This window comes from Schistocerca nitens, chromosome 10, assembly GCF_023898315.1.
Source record: "Schistocerca nitens isolate TAMUIC-IGC-003100 chromosome 10, iqSchNite1.1, whole genome shotgun sequence".
NCBI classification, from domain to species: Eukaryota; Metazoa; Arthropoda; class Insecta; order Orthoptera; family Acrididae; genus Schistocerca; species Schistocerca nitens.
Window position 1 is genome coordinate 155,179,366 of NC_064623.1, and position 19,803 is coordinate 155,199,168.

Here is a 19,803-nt window from a genome sequence, read left to right on the forward strand (position 1 = left end):
AAAAGCAGCGCGATTCGTCATGGGGACATTTAGTCAGCGAAAGAGCGTTACGGAGATGCGGAACAAGCTCCAGTGGCGGACACTTCAAGAAAGGCGTTACGCAATACGGAGAGGTTTATTATCGAAATTACGAGAGAGCACATTCCGGGAAGAGATGGGCAACATATTACTACCGCCCACATATATCTCGCGTAATGATCACAACGAAAAGATCCGAGAAATTAGAGCAAATACGGAGACTTACAAGCAGTCGTTCTTCCCACGCACAATTCGTGAATGGAACAGGGAAGGGGGGATCAGATAGTGGTACAATAAGTACCCTCCGCCACACACCGTAAGGTGGCTCGCGGAGTATAGATGTAGATGTAGATGTAGATTATGCGGAAACTACCCCTAGCTTCTTGTGACGGGTTCAAGCTGGCACCGTCCGTACAGCATCCTTGTCCCTGGAATAGCCTGTAGCTGAGTATTGCGCACCAGTATGGGCTAACAGAGTGGATATCAGTAAGGTGTGTGTTGATCTGAACGATACAAACAGACTAATGTCAATGATTTAAGGTCCACTTGGCTTGCACAGCGCTGAAGATGTCTCGTAAAATATTATGTAATACAACTAATATTGCTACTACAGTAGTTTAATGACGTACTTATCGTGATGGATCCATTTCGACAACATTGCCATTTTCAGATCATCTACGAAAGTTACATAATATTTTTTTATTTTATTATAAAATTTGTTAATCGTATTTTGTGGTATACAAATTTGGCACTTACGTCATATGTATCAGTGATCGTCCCCACTCTGTTCTGTTACATCGTGATGTAGATTTAGGGCTCTTATGCTGTAAGCTGTTTTGTGGTTTGCTGCGGTTGTTAATCGTCTTTTCTCGTAATTTTTATAATTTGACGCTTTTAATGTCAGATTTGACGATTGCCAGTTGTGCAGATGTGGTAGTCTGCCAACACCCGGACAATTCATATCATACATACTAATTCATGCCATCCAAAGGCACACAACACGCATACATCCAAGCCATGATCAACAGAGTACAGAATCTGCTGCTAAATTTAGCCGCCACACAAAAAGAACTCGACGCATTTCGATATAAAGCACAAGAAAATAGTTTCAACCGAGACACAGTAATGCAGTTATACAAAAGAGAACCCTATATTTACGCAGCAAAAAAAAGGTCACAGGGGCATAAAATTGTTCATAGAAACACCAATATAGACTAAACCATCATATGTACCTGCAACATATTTAGGTATAATGTTAAACAAATTAAACGCACTAATGAAGAACAAGTTTCAAATTCGCGTATAGAATCAAAAATAAGATCCTGCGTAGACTTTAGCCAGGAAAAAAAATCCAATATACACAAAATCAAATGTCAGGATTGCAATCAATTTTACACAGGACAGACACGAGGCAACTTCGGTTCAAGATATCGACAGCACACGAGAACTGGCGAATGAAAGTAATCCATCTACATTTTTAACGACTTACGGCACAATTACCATAACGCAGAACGAATAGAGTTAGCAATTAAATATTACACATATTACGTAAAGGTTTAACAATGAAAGTATCTGAAGTAACATATCTACATACGCACAACATATCACCCTGATGACATTTTAAATAAAGAAACGAATTTAAAACATAAATATTTAATACAAAATTTTATGGAATTCCTAGTCGAAGACAACGTATTAACACAAGCAGCCGAAAATGATGTAACACACCATAGCAGCTGTAATCATACAGCACTAGGCCAACTCCCGAAACTGTCAGTCTGCCAAATCTGACGATAAAACGTCAAATACTAAAAATTACAAGAAAGGATGATTATTATCAGCAGCAGCAAACCTCAAAACAGCTTGTACCATGAGAGTTCTATACACAACGTGGTAATGCAATACAGACTGAAAGCAACCAATGATGATATATGGACGTGTATATCTGAAAATACAAGTAACAAACTTTATTATGAAATTAAAAGAATATATTACGTAACTTTCGCAGATGCTCTGAAGATGGCAATCTAGCTGAAATGGATACATCACAACAAATACGCCATTAAACTACTATAAGAGCAAGCTGCATTTTATTATTTAATGCCTGTAAGAGGTACCACGAGAAGCGTAACGGTCACCTTCAGAGCAACTCCTCTACCTTGACTGTCTTCTCTCAGTAACACTGCTCCACCACATTTGAGAAGACAAGAAGCAGTGAACTTGAATGGGAAAAGATAAATAACTTGGTCTTCCCAAAGGCTACCTTTCCAGGAAACTGCGCTCGGCTCGCCCACCATGCGTCTCAAGTCGAGGAAACCATTGTGGACAGCTCGTGATGTCCAACCACTGAAGACTGAAGATGTGTGGACGCAGACGTGGAGGAACTAGACCAGCGTTCGTCGTCATGGCCTCGAAGACCCCACACGTATATCAGTCTTGCAACTGCCTAAAAGAACCTGGTGTCAACTGGAAATAATCCGATGTGGACGCGGAAGAATTACATCCTTCATGTACAAACGGGGACTCTCGGACGCCCCATTGTGAGACTGTGAAGATTCAGGGCAGACTATTGACCACAGTGTACAGCAGCGGTTCCCAACGAGGAGGTAATTACGCCCTGAGGGGTAAAATGAAATTTTCTGAGGGGTAGAAACTAAACGATTCGATTCTGTTTCAGTCACGAAACTGTATTATTTTCAAAAGATCATTACTATTATCACAATTTTGTAATACTGATTATGTATGTTGTAAATCATTATTTTTTCTCAATTGTTGTTGTTGTGGTCCAGAGACTGGTTTGATGCAGCTCTCCATGCTACTCTATCCTGTGCAAGCTTCTTCATCTTCAAGTACCTACTGCAACCTACATCCTTCTGAATCTGCCTAGTGTATTCATCTCTTGGTCTCCCTCTACGATTTTTAACCTCCACGCTGCCCTCCAATACTAAATTGGTGATCCCTTGATGCCTCAGAGCGTGTCCTACCAACCGATCCCTTCTTCTAGTCAAGTTGTGCCACAAACTTCTCTTCTTCCCAATCCTATTCAATATCTCCTCATTAGTTATGTGATCTACCCATCGAATCTTCAGCATTCTTCTGTACCACCACATTTCGAAAACTTCTATCTCATTTTTGAGACATTCGTACTCCTTTATGCCTGCTTCATTTACTGCATTTTTGTTATTTCTCCTTTCATCAATTAAATTCAATATCTCTTGTGTTACCCAAGGATTTTTATTAGCACTCGTCTTTTATCTACTTGATCCTCTGCTGCCTTCACTAATTCATCCCTCAAAGCTACCCATTCTTCTTCTACTGTATTTCTTTCCCCCATTCTTGTCAATCGTTCCGTAATGCTCTCCCTGAAACTCTGTACAACCCCTGGTTCTTTCAATTTATACAGGTTCCATCTCCTTAAATTTCCACCTTTTTGCAGTTCCTCCAGTTTTAATCTACAGTCCACATCTGCCCCTGGAAATGTCTTACAATTTAAAACCTGGTTCCTAAATCTGTCTTACCATTATATAATCTATCTGAAACCTTCCAGTATCTCGAGGCTTCTTCCATGTATACAACCTTCTTTTATGATTCTTGAACCAAGTGTTAGCTATGATTAAATTCTGCTCTGTGCAAAATTCTATCAGGTGGTTTCCTCTTTCATTCCTTGCCCCCATTCCATATTCACCTACTACGTTTCCTTCTCTTCCTTTTCCTACTATTGATGGTTCAAATGGCTCTGAGCACTATGGGACTTAACTTCTGAGGTCTTCAGTCCCCTATAACTTAGAACTACTAAAACCTAACTAACCCAAGGCAGGATTCGAACCTGCGACTGTAGCGCCTAGAACCACTCGGCCACTCCGGCCAGGTCCTACTACTGAATTCCAGTCACTCATGACTATTAAATTTTCTCAGTCAGTAGCATTAATTCGATGGAGCTTACAGGTTCTCACATAGTCCACCCATTACACACACATATTGTGCTTTCTCCCGTACACCGCTGATGGTAAAAGTGAGACATATACGTAACAAATACTAAATATCTCAAGAAAATGTCTTTTCCAAGTTGTAGATAGTACCTGCAATAGTCCAGAAATTGCTTCATTACACGCTTCGAAGCAGATAAATGAAGTGACACCACGACACACCAGTAACTACATAAAGGGGTACTATAGTGATGAACACCGTGTTCTTATATACAAAGCATTAACGCCTAAAGTCGTCCTATAGCGAGTGTAGCAAAAGTGATTTAGGAAGAGTTAGGTATAGTTCACACGTCTGACCTGGTTTGATTTTTAATGCGGCTGCAGTGTGCAGGTCAAGGAAGTGCTGCAATGGAGAGGAGTAATGTAGGGGAAGTATGTTTCGCAGCAAGGGTCTTCCCTCAATGTTGATATGTTTGTTTTCTGAGAAGTAGTTGTGGGTAGCACTTACGATACACCTATTCATTATAACACAAAGCCTTTACAGTTTAGCTACGCACTAAAGTTGGTGATAATGTGGACGATGCGACGGGGCAGGAGGGGGGGGAGGGGAGGGGGTACTAGCTAATGTCTAATTGCACTCAGGGGGTAATGGTCTAAGAATGGTTGGGAACCACTGGTGTAGAGGAATGTTCCAAGAGATCTTTCACTGGAAAGTGGAAGGACACCATCAGTGCCTCCCCAACAACAATGGAGCGGATGGATTGTCTAGACATCACTCTGTAAGATCAATTGACACCTGTGTTCTTGCATTTCATTGCGTGAGTGTTATTCTGAATTGTATTGGTACATCCATACGATAAATAGTAATACTGAAGTAATAGAATTTCTTATCGCTCAGTTACGAAAAGACAGAATTTTTGCGCGTAACAGATTCAAGAATTGTAAACTGAACATTAAAATGGCTCTGAGCACTATGGGACTTAACAGCTATGGTCACCAGTCCCCTAGAACTTAGAACTACTTAAACCTAACTAACCTAAGGACATCACACAACACCCAGTCATCACGAGGCAGAGAAAATCCCTGACCCCGCCGACAATCGAACCCGGGAACTGAACATTACTTGTTTGACTGAGAGTGTTGTATTCTAAGGTGCAGAGCTGTTTTGGTGAGAAACATTGAAATTATTTTCTGAGATCAAAGCATTTTCAAAACCACAATTTGTCACTACATCCATTCAAGGTCAGGATATGTATTTCTGATTATTTCAAACTATTTACACTTTTAGTACAGCCTTGTGCTTGTAACTGATGCGTAGCATGTAGCGGTACGATATCCCTAGGAGAAGTATAGTGTCTTACTGCCACAGCATTTCTGTACAAATAGGAGTTGCATACATACCAAATTTCGTGGAAATGCTTTTATTGCTGTGCCAGTCTGTACTGTATATCGCGACATCTGTTCAAAAAGTATCTGACATTTTTAATTGTTGAAGGCAACAATGGTATCGGAGCGCATGCCCTCTCAATGTTTTTGTAGGCACACGTAGTGCGCATGGCAGATTTTTTTCACGACTGCGAAAACAACCAGTCGCTGGCCAGCCGTTGACATGTAAACACGTGTAAGTGGTTATCTTTGGATTTTGTGTTGTGCGCAGTCTCACAGAAAAATACGAGGGCGGTTCAGGAAGTAGCCTCCGATTGGTCACAGTGCGGGTTGTGGGGGGGAGTAGCGACGCCATCTGTGCGTTCACGCACTCAACAGGTCAGTCGGCATCAAGCCGTGGTCGAGTGAACGTCGTACCTGCGCTAGTTTAGTTTTTGTGGCAGTTTGAAATGTGTGCTGCAATAGAAAACCCCGCCAAATGTGAAGTGCGTGCTGTCATAAGGTTTTTTACAGCCAAAGGATATTCTGCAGCAGCTATTCATCGTGAGCTTTGTGCCGTGTACAGACCAAGAGTTATGAGTGAAGGAGTTGTCCGTGAATGGGTACGTTTATTTAAAAGTGGACGAGAAAACGTTCATGATGAAGAGAGGAGTGGTAGACCATCATTGGTGACTGACGAACTCGTTCAGACAGTTGATGCAAAAGTTCGTGAAAATCGACGTTTCTCAATGTCGGAGTTGTCTACTGGTTTTCCACAGATTTCTAAGACTCTCTTGTACGAGATAGTGACAGCAAGATTGGGTTACCGTAAGTTCTGTGCACGATGGGTGCCCAAAATTCTTACCGACCACCACAAAACTCAAAGAATGGCCTCTTCATTAGACTTTCTGTCACGTTATGAGGACGAAGGAGAACCATTGTTAAACAGAATCGTGACCGGTGACGAAACCTGGATTAAGTACGTGAACCCTGAGACAAAAGAACAATCAAAGATGTGGGCACATTCAAATTCGCCTACCAAACCAAGAAAAGCCTCGCAAGATTTTTCTGCCAGAAAACTGATGGCAACGGTGTTTTGGGATGCCAAAGGGGTGTTGTTGGTTGAATTCATGGAACATGGTACGACCATTAATCAAGACGTGTACTGTGAAACAATAAAAAACTTACGACGGGCTATACAGAACAAACGCCGTTGTATGCTGACTTCCGGTATCGTTTTTTTGCACGATAACGCCCGTCCTCACTCTGCTCGCAGAACAACGGCCCTTCTTGAGTCCTTCAAGTGGGACGTTATCAACCATCCACCTTACAGCCCAGACCTGGCGCCAAGTGATTATCACCTCTTCATGCATTTGAAGAAATGGCTCGGGTCACAGCGGTTTGATGACGACGAAGAGCTCAAAGATGCGGTCACAGGCTGGCTCCAGGCACAAGCGAGTGATTTTTATGCAGAAGGAATTTCAAAGCTTGTGAAGAGATACGATAAGTGCCTCAATCGCTATGGAGACTATGTAGAAAAATAGTGCAAAGATGTTGTTATAAGATGTATATATTAAAATATTTTTATTTAACTTGGTGTATTTTTTTTAAATCAACCGGAGGTTACTTTCTGAACGGCCCTCGTAGAACGTCACCGCATGAAATTCTGTTTTAAGTGCGCCGATTCTCAAGCTCAAAAAATCCTCAAGATTTGACAAGTGTTTGGTGACGAAGCAATGGGCACCGCCCGCTCATCAGTGAAGAGTGAAGCACGTTCAACACCCGCAAAGGCGGCTATTATCGGGCACGTAGGGGACCTAGTGATACAGGACGGACGAATCACTATATGAGAACTTGCGGACGACGTTAAAATTAGTATTGATACATTCAAAATGTTCAAATGTGTGTGAAATCTTATGGGACTTAACTGCTAAGGTCATCAGTCCCTAAGCTTACACACTGCTTAACCTAAATTAACCTAAGGACAAACATACACACCCGTGCCCGAGAGAGGACTCCAACCTCCGCTGCGACCAGCCGCACAGTCCATGACTGCAGCCCCCCAGGCCGCTCGGCTAATCCCGCGCGGCTGTATACATTCAATCCATTTTATCGGACCTTAAGGATCTCAGGAAAATTTGGGCCCACGTTGCTAAAAACTGAGCAGAAGCAACTTCGTTCGGAGGTCGCACAGGGCATAATGGATACAGTGATCCCAGCTTTCTCTACGCGGTGGTCACTAGTGATGAGTCCTGGTTGTAAGGGTGCGACACAGAAACAAAGTACCAGTCATGATTCCCGAGACTCAAAGAAGCGTGACAGGTCCACAGCAAACAAAGTCTTGCTGACCGTCCTTCCTGCCTCGAATGGAGTACTACGAAGAGGTTCTGCGTCGCCTTCGTGAAGCTGTAAGATGCAAATGGCGGGACTTGGAGGCAATGGACAATTGCCACCTTCACCACAATAACGCATCCGGCCATCGTTCTCAATTAATTCACAGTTTCTTGGCTAAAACACAACAAGTATGTGGTTTATGAACCTCCCTATTCCCCTGAACTAATGTCGAATAACTTCCGGCTTTTACCAAAACTGAAAATGTAAAGAGCCGGCTGCTGTGGCCGAGCGCTTCTAGGTGCTTCAGTCCGGAACCGCGCTGCTGCTAGGGTCGCAGGTTGGAATCCTGCCTCGGGCATGGATGTGTATGATGTCCTTAGGTTAGTTAGGTTTAAGTAGTTCTAAGTTCTAGGGGACTGATGACCTCAGATGTTAAGTCCCATAGTGCTCAGAGCCTTTTTTTTTTTTTTTACTCGAAAAGGCATCAGATTTCAGAACTGTGAAGACACTGGACGCAGCAACCGCGCATCAAATCAAAAGAGGCTTTCCAGCGATGCTTCCAGCTGTGGCAGCAGAGATGGGTAGAAGGTGAAGGGGATTGCTTTGATGGTCTACATCTACATACGTACTCCGCAATCCACCATACGGTGCGTGGCGGAGGGTACCTCGTACAACTAGCATCTTCTCTCCCTGTTCCACTCCCAAACAGAACGAGGGAAAAATTACTGCCTATATGCCTCTGTACGAGCCCTAATCTCTCTTATCTTTGTGGTCTTTCCGCGAAATATCAGTTGGCGGCAGTAAAATTGTACTGCAGTCAGCCTCAAATGCTGGTTTCCTCACGAAAAGAACGCCTCCTTTCCTCCAGAGACTCCCACCCGAGTTCCTGAAGCATTTCCTCAGCACGAACGTGATGATCAAACCTACCAGTAACAAATCTAGCAGACCGCCTCTGAATTGTTTGTATGTTCTCCCTCAATCCGACCTGATAGGGATCCCAAACGCTCGAGCAGTACTCAAGAATTGGTCGTATTAGTGTCTTATAAGCGGTCTCCTTTACAGATGAACCACATCTTCCCAAAATTATACCAGTGCACCGAAGACGGCTATCCGCCTTCCCCACAACTGTCATTACATGCTTGTCCCACTTCATATCGCTCTGCAGTGCCACGCTCAAATATTTAATCGACGTGACTGTGTCAAGCGCTACACTACTAATGGAGTATTCAAACGGTACGTGATTCTTTTTCCTATTCATTAATTTACTCTTATCTATATTTCGAGTTAGCTGCCATTCTTTACACCAATCACAAATCCTGTCCAAGTTGTATCCTCCTACAGTCACTCAACGACGACACCTTCCCGTACACCACAGCATCATCAGCAAACAGCCGCACATTACTATCCACCCTATCCAAAAGATCATTTATGTAGATAGAAAACAATAGCGGACCTACCACAGTATCACTAGTATCAAACAATAGGGCTAAGCTTTGGGTAGAGACGGGTAATAAACAATATGTACAAGAGGGACGACCAAGAACGAAAGGCTCGGTCGGATTAAAAAGGGTGTAAGACAGGTATCTGGTCTTTCGCCCCTACTGTTCAATCTAAAGAAGGAATGATAGAAATAGAGGAAAAATTCAAGAAGGGAAATTAAAATTCAAGGTGAAAGGATTTCAATGACACGATTCGCTAACGACATTGTTACCCTGAGTGGAAGTGAAGACGAGTTACGTGATCTGCTGAATGGACTACAGAGTATGGATTGTGGGTAAATCGAAGAAAGACGAAAGTAATGGTAAGTAGCAGAAATGAGAACAGCGAGAAACTTAACATCAGGACTGATGGTCAACGAAGTTGATGAAGTTATGGAATTCTACTACCTAGGCAGCAAAATAACCAATGGCGACAGAGCAAGGACGACATCAAAAGCAAATGAAATGGCTCTGAGCACTATGCGACTTAACATCTGAGGTCATCGGTCCCCTAGAACTTAGAACTACGTAAACCTAACTACCCTAAGGACATCACACACATACATGCCTGAGGCAGGATTCGAACCTGCGACCGTAGCAGTCGCGCGGTTCCAGGCTGAAGCGCCTAGAACCGCTCGGCCACACCGGCCGGCATCACATCAAAAGCAGACTAGCATTGGCAAAAAGGGCATTCCTGGCCAAGAGAAGTCTCCTAGTATCAAACATAGGCCTCAATTTGAGGAAGAAATTTCTTAGAATGTACGTTTGCATCACAGCATTGTGTGGTAGTGAAACATGGACTGTGAGTAAACCGGAACAGAAGAAAATCGAAGCATTTGAGATGTGGTGCTACGGAGAAACCTTGAAAATTAGGTGGACTGATAAGGTAACGAATGAGAAGCTTCTGCGCAGAATCAGAGAGGAAAGGAATATGTGGAAAACACTGACAATGAGGGCAGGATGATGGAACATCTGTTAAGACTTCCATGGTACTAGAGGGAGCCGTAGCTGGCAAGAACTGTAGAAGACGACAGAGACTGGAATACATACAGCAATAATTGAGGACGCAGATTGCAAATGCTGCTCTGAGATGAAGAAGTTGGTACAGGAGAGGAATTCGTGGTGGGCCGCATCAAACCATTCAGAAGACTGATGACGCAACAAGTATCAATTCTATCTGAATAAGGATTTCTTTTATAAATAAAAATCCGACACTTTTCGAACAGCCCTCGTATATCCTCTCTACTTCGGACATTGTCAGTTAGTTTTGCTGCCAAAGAGCAAAACTGATCTACTTTTAAAGACTCTTATTTTCATTGTTCGCAGATGATGCTGTAATTTACCGTCTAGTACGGTCATCCGAAGACCAGTATCAGTTGCAAAGCGATTTAGAAAAGATTGCTTTATGGTGTGGCAGGTGGCAGTTGACGCTAAATAACGAAAAGTGTGAGGTGATCCACATGAGTTTCAAAAGAAATCCGTTGGAATTCGATTATTCGATAAATACTACAATTCTCAAGGCTGTCAATTCAACTAAGTACCTGGGTGTTAAAATTACGAACAACTTCAGTTGGAAAGACCACATACATAATATTGTGGGGAAGGCGAGCGAAAAGTTGCGTTTCATTGGCAGGACACTTAGAAGACGCAACAAGTCCACTAAAGAGACAGCTTACACTAAACTCGTTCGTCCTCTGTAGAATATTGCTGCGCGGTGTGGGATCCTTACCAGGTGGGATTGACGGAGGACATCGAAAGGGTGCAAAAAAGGGCAGCTCGTTTTATATTATCACGTAATTGGGGAGAGAGTGTGGCAGATATGATACGCGAGTTGGGATGGAAGTCATTAAGGCAAAGACGTTTTTCGTCACGGCGAGATCTATTTACGAAATTTCAGTCACCAACTTTCTCTCCAGAATGCGAAAATATTTTGTTGAGCCCAACCTACATAGGTAGGAATGCTCATCAAAATAAAATAAGAGAAATCAGAGCTCGAGCAGAAAAGTTTAGGTGTTCGTTTTTCCCGCGCGCTGTTCGGAAGTGGAATGGTAGAGAGATAGTATAATTGTGGTTCGATGAACCCTCTGCCAAGCACTTAAATGTGAATTGCAGAGTAATCATGTAGATGTAGATGTTACATTCTCGCTCCTGCGACGGAAAAATTCCGCCCTCGGCGCCTTCTCCTGCGCTGGGCCACCACGGACACCTATCGACTGGGCAGCACTCGCTGAAACTTGTAGGGGGCGAACCCCTTATAGAACACCGCGACGCCCCGGTGGAGGGAAGCGAAGGAAAATGCAGTACGCGAGGGAAACGTCGACCACGCCGTATCGATTGTTGCTGGCGCGCCCAGAGATACGCCGCTAAGCCTGTTACGTAACGCCGGCTCGCCGTGGAAATACTCACCGGCTTCTCTGGGTGTCGACAAAAGTAGCGGCTGCCTCACTGTGCCTACAGTACAAAGCGTCAGGCGAGATAAAGCCGGCTCAGGAGGGGAGTTCATTATGTCGCAGTTCTTGTGCTCCTCAGGGGTTCGTTTCAGGGCCCATACCGCAGGCGTTAATGATCCAAACTCCATTGTCAACAGCTGCTTCATCAGCACCATCAGCACCATCAGCACCATCAGCACCACCACCACCACCACCACCACCACCACCATATTCCTCCTTCATCCTCCTTTCAACGAGTTTCCCAATCTCTCAGTATCTCGTATCATTCAGTACTTCGCACCTTCCACAACACTGATTTTTCCAGACAGGCTCATAGACGTGCATATTTTCCAATCTGTTCAACAGGATTCCCAACCTATTCAATACAACTGTTCTATTATCAGTTGCGAGTAACTTTCTCTCTGAATGTCAAATCTTCCATTAAACAGAAGCATTTCAGCACTGTAGAAAATGTTAGACATCAATTTTGATCAGGTAGTCGCTACTGTTACTAATGAGTAATGTTTCCTGCATTCACGGAGTTCTTTTATTTTACCGAAATTGTCTATGTTACCCATACGTCGGTACTTAAAATTTTTGAGTCTTTCTTTTCACTGGCACCTCTCCAAGTTGTCTCATCGAGGCCTGTTTTTTTTTAATTTGCTCATTTATTTAATGCAAACTGTTACATAGACACAGTTTTGAGTATAGTGTTAATGTCTTTCCTGTTTGCTCGTTTTATGTTTGTTTATTGTTTAACTTTTTACCTTTCTAAAATGTAGTACCACCACACATTCAAAGATGGCATTTCCTGATGTTTCCTCACATTCCTACATTTCCCTGCATCTATTCATTTCTGATTATCCTACTGATATTGCTTAAGTTCTTCATACATTCTGTAGTTACATTGATAATTCTATCTTTTAATTGGTTTATTTGTCACTCTGCATGTTTTATGCCTCCTGGCGTAGCCTTGTCAAGTACTAATTTTATGTCATTTTATTGTTTTGTTTTTTGATATTAACAGTTATGTAGGCTTGCATGAATGCAGAGTCTCGCGGCGATAACATTGAATAAAATATTCTCGGGTTTCCAACCGCGTCAATTTCTTAAAACTACACGAGCTTTCAGCCAAGCACTCCTTGGCCATTGTCAAGTGATATGACTTGACAAAGTCCAAGGAGTGCTTGGTCGAAAGCTCGTGTAGTTTTAAGCAACTGACGCAGTTGGAAACCCGAGAACATTTCATTCAGTTGTGTAGTCTTGCTGTTCCAGATTTCCGTTAAAAGTTTTTTACTGTTTACTCACTTTATATTTAAGTGCTGTTCGACCTTTTACATTGTGTTAGAACCACACTGATAAAGATGTTATTTAGTGTGCGTTTCTGCTTCAATCTAGATGTGTAATTTCATTTTCAATGTCGTTTATAAATACTGTAAGTTCTTTGGTGACAACAGTCAGTAAGCATCTGAAGATGGCCTTGTAAGCCGAAAACTGGTTAACACAATAAAATGAGTGCTGTAGAACAAAAGCAAAGTAGCGCTTTTGATTTATTCGATACTATTGTTTCTGTATCCGTAGTGACGCTAACATATAATTACAAAGAATCCTAAAGAATACCAGACTATACGCATCTGATGTACCGAATACTGTTGGGGAAATAATAAGCTTCCACTATTCATTTAATGACAGTTAAAATGTATTAGTCGTCTATGTAGTATACAGTACAGTTATAGTTATTGCACAACATTGACGTGTATATACAGGGTGTCGGAAAAGTCTTTCCCTGATTACATGAATTTATACTCAGGCTAGAAGTAAGATACAAATATGAAACTGGTGTCTAATTGTTTACAACTATCAAAGTTTTTTTTTGTGTTTTAGTTTCGCAGTACGTAAGTAGTGGATGAGGTGCAGTGCCCAAGAAGCCATGTCCAATCAGAAGAAGGCACAGTGTGTCCTGTGCTACCATGAGACACGGTCACCAACCAAAGTGCAGAGACACTTCCAGACAACATTTAGAAGGAATCCACCTGATGTCAAGAGCATTAAAGCCTGGTATGAGAGGTTCAAGAACACAGGATCGGTTACTGACCTTGCGAGGTCTGGTCGACCAAGAACCTCAGTAGACAGGGTGGAAGCTGTAAGGCAGTCTTTTCTGCGAAGTCCGAAAAAATCAGTGTGCAGGGCCTCATGTGAATTACAGATGCCAAAAAGCTCTGTCCATTACATTTTACACAAACGTTTATTGTTTCGTGCATACAAGGTGCAAATCGTTCATGCCTTGTTGCCCAGTGACAGTACACGTCGATATGACTTTGCGGTCGAAATGCTATCACGTACTGAGGACGATGATGCTTATATCAGACGAATTTCCTTTTCCGACGAAGCGACCTTTTTTGTCAGTGGAGTAGTGAATCGTCATAATGTGCGCCTTTGGGGTTCACAACCCCCTGGCGAGGTCATGGAGTGCACCAGAGGTAGTCCAAAGGTGAATGTTGGGTGCGCGCTATTGCACGATCGAATTATGGGGGGCCATTCTTCTTCGCTGAGGCTACCATCACATCTGCAGTGTATCTGGACATGTTGCCACTGTATGCTGTTCCTCAGCTGCTTCAGTATCACCCCGATGCCTTGTTTCAGCAAGACTGTGCACCGCCTCATTGGGGTTTGGACGTCCGTGCCTATCTCGATATGACCTTTCCTGGGCGATGGATTGGTCGTGATGGGCCAACGGTTTGGCCTCCACGCTCTCCTGACATAACCCCATCATTTTATGGGATTATGTCACGGACGAGGTCTACCGAACACGTGTACCAGATCTTGAAACCCTGTGGCAACGGATAACCACTGTCGTTGAATCGATCCCTCCAGCGATGTTAGCTGCTGTGTGGACGGAAAATTGAATATCGCCTAGATGTGCTACGTGCTACCAAGGGTGCTCATGTGGAAGTTTGCTGATCTGTGAAAAAAAAAAAAAACTTAGATGGTTTGTAGACAATTAGACACCAGTTTCATATTTGTATCTTACTTCTAGCCTGAGTTATCAATTAACGTAATCAGGGAAAGACTTTTCGGACACCCTGCATTTTTAATTCTGAAGGTGTACTGGTAAGTATTTTTGATCAGTAGGCCGCAAGGTAACTACTGTATGGGCAGAAAAACTTATTCATAAGTGGATCTGATTTATCAGTTTACTTGATAATTCCGTTTGAAGGCGTTTCTGCAGCATATGCGCGACGTAGGGCGAGTCCGATGCGAGTATCCAAACACCGATACGTAGGCAAGGTAGTAGTGTGACATTCGTGTCTTTGCGACACGAAATGTGAACTGTGGCCCTGTTACCAAATGCAATCTAAACAGGATCAACGTGCTGTTATTCTTTTCTTGGTTGCCGAAGGACAAGCACCGGCAGACATCCACTGCAGAATAAAGGATGAGTATGGGACATCATGTCTGTCGAAAACCACATTTGTGGAATGGTGCACCAAGTTCCGTACCGCTTCATAATAGCGAATGTCCCCATATCGGAAATGATGATGTAACGCAAAAGTTACGCCAACTCAAGCGGGAGACTATAACACCAGCCCTGATCTCTCCCCATGTGATCAACCCTTCTGTCCCTTAAAAAAGGCCATGAAGGGTCAATGATTCCTATCGGACGAAGATGTGCAGTATGCAGTTACGGACTTCTTTCACGCAGCAGGACACGGTGAGTCACAGACGGGTGTCTACAGCCTGGTGTGTCCGTGGGGAGCGGGAGACGGGGAGGGGATTGTGACTGCCTGAATGACGACAGCGATTTTGCGTAACTGGCGTACCGATTCTGGCTGTATGGCCTTCGAACGGAACTTTTTTTATCGTCCCTTATAGGCTGAGAGGTTCTTTTGCATGTCGCCTCTCATTTTCATCAATTTTATTAATGTTCTATGTCATTGCACGGTGGTAACAGACCGAATAAGGTTATTGTAATGACAGTATTTGCACTTGTAATGGTACTTCAATTACGTAACCATTACGGCACCGCACCTCAACCTCTCGATAGCAGCAATATTCCACTGTGTTTCTATAAAGTAGTTAACATATTTCTGAGACAACATTCAGATTTGATTTCATTAATGTAGAGGTACTTTGATACATCGATATGTTTATATTGCAATGATATTATTCTTATGTGAATTCTTTCTTTTGTCACTATGATCTTTGACGTACTTGTAACTCTGATTTTTGGGCGCGTAAGCGGTTATTAGGGTTCAAAAAATGGTTCAAATGGCTCTGAGCACTATGGGACTTAACAGCTGAGGTCATCAGTCACCTAGAACTTAGAACTACTTAAACCTAACTAACCTAAGGACATCACACACACCCAGCCATCACGAGGCAGAGAAAATCCCTGACCCCGCCGGGAATCGAACCCGGGAACCCGGGCGTGGGAAGCGAGAACGCTACCGCACGACCACGAGATGCGGGCGGTTATTAGGGAGTCAAGTCTTGGTCGTCATGTTGAAAAGACGCAAATTTTAGTCAGTTTATGAAATGTGAACTTTAACAGTGAGGAAGATATTTTCAAGTATGTTTTATATTATGAAGTGATATTGCAACAAAAATAATAAAAAAGAAGTGTAACTTAAATTCGGAGTGCTGATTACTTTTTTTACAACACCATTGTGCTAACTTGCAAAAGTTTAATCTTCAAGAATGGTTTATGAAACACATCTATAAAACTTTTGAATATCGCAGATTAACACCTAGGCCTCTTTGCATCCGAGCTTGGAGTCATCACCACCTAGATTTTCGACGATTGAGCCATGAGTTCACAACGAGACCAGCGTGGGAAACACGAAAAGATGAGTGCCTAGTTTATCCATTATTTCAAGAAATGACTATTAAGTGTGCTCTAATGACACCTGCCACATAACATTGTTGTTGCCCGAAAATGCAATATTTAGCAGCGTGAGCAACACTACAAATCATAATTAAGTTTTGACCTTTATTGTGGCAGGGTTTTTAGACACTGAGAGCTCAAAAATACTTTTCACTTGATTCCTATGCATGTTGGGTTACTTGCCTGTGTGGTCCGTGCGAGGTGAGCATCTGAGGACGTGGCACACTTCATTTCCGGTTGGGGGTTGCACTTCCCCGAATTCTGAGGGGTTCGTACAATGGGCTTAAGCACCTGGCGGAACGACTGACGTCGGTCGAGTTTCGCCTATTGTATGCAGGGCGAAGTGACCTGCGAGACGTCTGAGTGTCGCCGCAGTTTGTGTGTTTACCGTTCCGGCGCGTCCGGAACAAAGACTCCTGGCACCGACTGACTGCACTGTCCTCTTGATTCTGAGAATACTTGTGGACCTTGCCCTGCTGGGTGCGGCTGTTTGGCGCCGGATGGCCGGTGGTCTAGCCAGGTTGTTTTCGTAGCCGGTCAAACGTCAAGTTCAGCTGAATAGCAGAGGCACGATTGGTCAACTTAAACTGAGGCTAGTTGACGTCATAAAGCCCTACTCGAAATTGGAAGGAACGGTCGCTATTGAGGCGAATGATGTTCTGAGACAGTGCGAGGAGAGTTTGGAATCAGCACTGAATGCTGATTCACAGTTTTCGAGGAGATTAGGGAGCTGAGCAATGTTGGCTTCGCTCTTGCATTGCACAGGCCGGTGTGATGCGGGATCTGATCTTTGTCAGTCAGACAGTCTTGCGACTTACAAGGGGAGGCCGACAATTGTGAAATTCATATTCGATTCATACTGCGCATAATAGAAGCTCATGGCCAGAGGTGTAATGTGGCAAAGCACCAAGATGCACTTCTCAGCCGTTGTCGAGAAAATCGACAGTTAAAAGAAACCGTTGCGGTGAAATACTCTCTACGATTAATGATTTTCTACAGCGGTGTGGCGCAGCGGTAAGCGCTCGGGTTCGTAATCCGAAGGTCGCCGGATCGAATCTCGCGCCTTGCATTTTTTTATTATTAGCTTTTTGTAATTCAAATATATATATATATAAACTATTAATGAATTGCTTATGCATGTTGGTGAAGGTGGATCGCTCTCCAATTGTACCGCCTCCATTTTTCCGTTTTTTTAACAGGGTGTACCAAACTCTCCCGTCCGCACTGATTTTCGACGATGTTATAAGTTGCGCTAGGGACCGCATCTACCTTCTTTAGAAGTTAGCAGGCAACTGCGCTGTTATGCGGCGGCTCGTTTCGGCCCATTCAACATCTGTCCTTCAAGTGTAACGAGCGAGTAACGGAGTTTATATTTCATACCTGCCGCAGCAAATTTGTGTTCGTGGTGTGTCTATTCTAATTCGAACATTTGACTTACGCTATGCGTATTCGTTTCGGAATACCGTTTCTACGTCTTCCGTTAACTATACGTGGTTAACATTCTGAAGACAATTAATAACATTTGTGAAATACAACTTTGTTTGCGGAAAACATAATGATGTTCGAAGTCGCCAGTTTTTCCACGACAAACTACTTTCAACAACTTATTATATGCATAATTGTTGCAACCGATTGCCGGGAATTATATATATATTTGAATTACAAAAAAAAACAAATACTAAAAAAAAGGGTTGCATGGTGCGAGATTCGATCCGGCGACCTTCGGATTACGAACCCGAGCGCTTACCGCTGCGCCACGACGCTGTAGAAAACTGTTAAGCGTATAGAGTATTTCACCACAACGGTTTCTTTTAACTGTCGATTTTCTCGACAACGGCTGAGAAGTGCATCTTGGTGCTTTGCCACATTACACCTCTGGCCATGAGCTTTTATTATGCGCAGTATGAATCGAATCTGAATTTCACAATTGGCGGCCTCCCCTTGTTAGTCGTTCTTTTTCGGAAGAACTTAGAATTCTCGGACAGCCTTCCAGGCCAGGGGTTGACACAGAGTAGCTGCAAGGCAGAAGTCGGCGGCTACATCAACAGGACGCTGCCTACGATCTGCTGCAGATTTGAGTACTGGTACAGTATTTTGCCGCTCCGGCATTGTAGGACCTATCAGTTTTATACTGAATCCCTCAGCAGCACGCGCGCTCGCCTTGTTACAAGTCCACCTTGCTTGTTTCCCCGTGTGATCCCATTTGAGCTCTCACTACTAATTGCGATACTGCTATATAGTCGGGAGATTAATATTCGATTCATTAGGACCTCCAGTCGTTATCGTCAATCTATTGCATCACACAGAGAGTAGGAGCCCCTTGTTCTCGAGCCAACTCTTATTCTCATAATATTTCAGTATTCCCTGCCCTTTAGCCCACTGTTTGTGTCGATGATCATGGACATTTACGTTGTGATGTATAATAAATCTCACTGTAATATTTAATCCGCATATCATTTCGTATATATATATATATATATATATGCAGAATCCCATTTCCTGTTGTTTATTATGATAAAGTTCTCTTTTTTTCTGAGTAGATTACGATTTTTATTAAATTATTGTTTTACAATTATGGTTTTACCAACTAGCAGGGTCCACCATCATTTTCTTCCGTCACCGTTGTCCAGATAATTAATTAGGTGGTAGATAAGGAGGGGGTCGAGTGCATGTCTCGTTCTCATGCAAAATTCTCCACCCCGGCACCTCGCAAGGTTAAGGTAAATGTCTGCTTTCTTCCACAAATACATAGTAGAGTGATAACGTTAGTAAAGCGCCTGCTTCTAACTGCTTTATTTTATTTTTAATGAATATCATTATAGACCTGTGAAATTAGAAAAGGCGACCAGCAAAATATATTTATTGATCCTTTCTTACGAAAATGACAGAAAAATCTAAATGGAAATTGTGATAGTAAAAGAGAAGGGAGCAGTTACATGCAAACAGCTACCGTAAGGTGAGCACACAGCTAAGTGCAAAATTGACAAGCACGCATGATCAAGCGTTTTGTGCGACCATGCGAACACATCCTTCGTCTCCACGCAGTACAAACATGCGTGCACAGGCATCAGCTTGTGTTTAGAATTTGTGGAGCTCAGACGGTGATGGTTTGCTACTTTTGGAATCAAGGTAAATTACCTGTGGAGCAAGGGCTGGTTAGAGAAACGAAAAAACTTACTGTCACATTAAGTTACTGTGAGCTAAAAATATGTCCACATGACCGGTACAATCGTCTTAAGATAAACAGAGGAACATATCTGAACTTCCTATTACTCGCAACATCTTGAACTAGAAAGGATACAGTAATGAGAGTAACTACGTATAACATAACACCAAAGATTGGCAGTCATATAACCATTTCTCACGTT

At 43.0% G+C, this 19,803-nt stretch overlaps 1 protein-coding gene across 1 annotated transcript in view; it reads right to left on the reverse strand.

The window, feature by feature from the left end:
* The window catches only part of LOC126209954 (serine/threonine-protein kinase MARK2-like), a 549,374-nt gene that overhangs the window by 331,304 nt on the left and 198,267 nt on the right, over positions 1–19,803 (reverse strand). The gene's annotated exons all lie outside the window — the stretch shown is intronic.